Below are 1,756 nucleotides of genomic sequence, written 5' to 3' on the forward strand. Positions count from 1 at the left end.
GAGAAAATTTGTAACCCAAAGTTTTAAAAACACATGTTAAAAATAAAAAAATTTAAAATGAAAAAAAATAAAATAAAAGAGTGATAGATACAGAAGTTATCATCGTCATGCTTTCTAGGGCTGGTGTACTACTGCATCCCACATGATATAGGGCATTGTTTCAGGAAAAGCACAAAGCTACTTGGATCCAAATGTGTAAAAGTGTTTCCTGGACATTGACCAGAAAAAAATTGTAGAGATGCTTTATGATGTCATCTCCAACTTTAGATTTTTGGAGCTTAAACTGTAGCCTAATGGTTTTCCCAGCCCTCCCCAGTGTCAGAACTGGCCTGAAGCATTGGGTGGCAGGAAATCATCTGAGTATTGGATAGCTTTGTCGAACAGCTTCATTCTTTTGAGTCTATGGAAATGGTTTAACTTGTGCCCAGGATTTCCAGCATGTGTCTAATTCTGCCAATTTTCCTTTAGACCCATCTGGTTTTTTCGTGGACTTCATACATATTATGCTCCCTGAAAAAGGTCAGAAAGCTAATGATTCCATGTTGACAATCCTACAGTTGTTAAGGGGATTTCCTTTCTAGTGTTCCCTGAAGAAAAGCCAAAGACAGAGCTATTTGCCTCTCATAGTATCTATTGATTTTAGTGGTTTCAGAGAGGGTGTTTTCCACTTTGACTTGAAACCAAAACTGTATGGCCCCATTAGTGTCAGCCTTTTTATTAGCTGCCATCAAGCCTTGTACCTTTACCAAATTTATTTGCTTATCTAACATATTTTTACAAGGATTACAAGGGAAATTTATCTCCATTTTTTGGAACCCTTATTCCCAAAGAATTCAGTTAACTTTTATTTATTAGTAATTTAATGATAAATAATTTAGTGATTGATGATAAAATTATTTTACACATGTATGTGAGACAAAAGTATTTTAGAAACTTTGTTGAATGTGGAAAAAAGAATAATAAGTTGCTTATGCTAGCCTGCTGTGACCAGGGGCTTTGATTTCAACGGAAATGTTGGCCTTCTATGCATTGCCTGGAAAATTAATACATTGTTCAGGCTTCACATAATCTTTTTTAAATGATAGTTTTCTTTTTATTGGCACATCCCAGCCATGACAATGTATAGTTCTATATACTTGTTTGTCTTCTTTTTTTTTTAAAGATTCCATTTTCTTTATTTACTAATTTTTTAACATTCATTTTTTAAAAATTTTGAGTTCCAAATACTCTCCCTTCTCCAGTCATTAAGATGACAAGCAATATGATCCCTCTTATACATGATTCACATGATCTTTGTTTAGGAGAGGACCTCATCTAGTTCAACCCCTGCCTAAAGTATGAATCCTCCCAACAAACATCCTGGACAAATGTTTTGCTTGAACTGTAGGGGTGCCCCATTATTGGGTAGCTCTAATAAGTAACACATTCTTCCTTATGTTGAGATAAAATATGTCTCCCTTTAACTTCTAGCCCTTTGGCACCAGTTCTGTCTTTTGGGGTAGAACTCATCCTTTTTTATCCAACTTTTCTTTCCATCCTCATTAGCCATTATTCTTCTTCCCACATTTTTGACCCAGCCAAGCTGTCCTCCTTTCTGTTTCTCACACATAGCTGTCTCTGCACTGGTTGTCCACCTTACCCAGAACCCACTCTCTTCTTACCAGTTCCTCACAGAGTTACTCTCTTTCTTTAAGACACAACTTAGCCATTCTCTTCTACATGAAACCTCTCCTGTTCCCTGCAACTGCTAGTGTCC

General features: G+C 36.3%; 1 protein-coding gene across 1 annotated transcript in view; it reads left to right on the top strand.

Moving 5' to 3' along the window:
- Window positions 1-1,756, top strand: part of SNX30 (sorting nexin family member 30) — a 161,308-nt gene that overhangs the window by 117,648 nt on the left and 41,904 nt on the right. The gene's annotated exons all lie outside the window — the stretch shown is intronic.

Source organism: Vombatus ursinus, unplaced genomic scaffold, assembly GCF_900497805.2.
Source record: "Vombatus ursinus unplaced genomic scaffold, bare-nosed wombat genome assembly UNPS02014832.1, whole genome shotgun sequence".
Classification (NCBI taxonomy): Eukaryota; Metazoa; Chordata; class Mammalia; order Diprotodontia; family Vombatidae; genus Vombatus; species Vombatus ursinus.